The sequence below is a fragment of the Penaeus monodon genome, chromosome 22 (assembly GCF_015228065.2).
Source record: "Penaeus monodon isolate SGIC_2016 chromosome 22, NSTDA_Pmon_1, whole genome shotgun sequence".
In the NCBI taxonomy this organism is placed as follows: Eukaryota; Metazoa; Arthropoda; class Malacostraca; order Decapoda; family Penaeidae; genus Penaeus; species Penaeus monodon.
Genome location: NC_051407.1, coordinates 18004304 through 18004575, shown reverse-complemented (window position 1 = coordinate 18004575; position 272 = coordinate 18004304).

Genomic DNA, 272 nt, shown 5'->3' with positions numbered 1-272 from the left:
CTTTTGCTCGGGATTGCTATTCGATTGTTTTTCTTTCAATTTTGTAGAGAGAAAAATGTGAAAACTACTCGGGTGTGAGGATTATTGGGATGTACAGTTTTTTCAGTGATTTAAACGGGAAGTTGGCATGTACTGAATAAGATAACAAAATGGCTCTCACAAATAACGTGGAAAATGTATGAATGAACGGATTTAAATCAATATTAGACATTGTTTTTTTAATCAAAATACACGAACATTAACTATTTATGCGCTTTACTTTGAAAACAAAG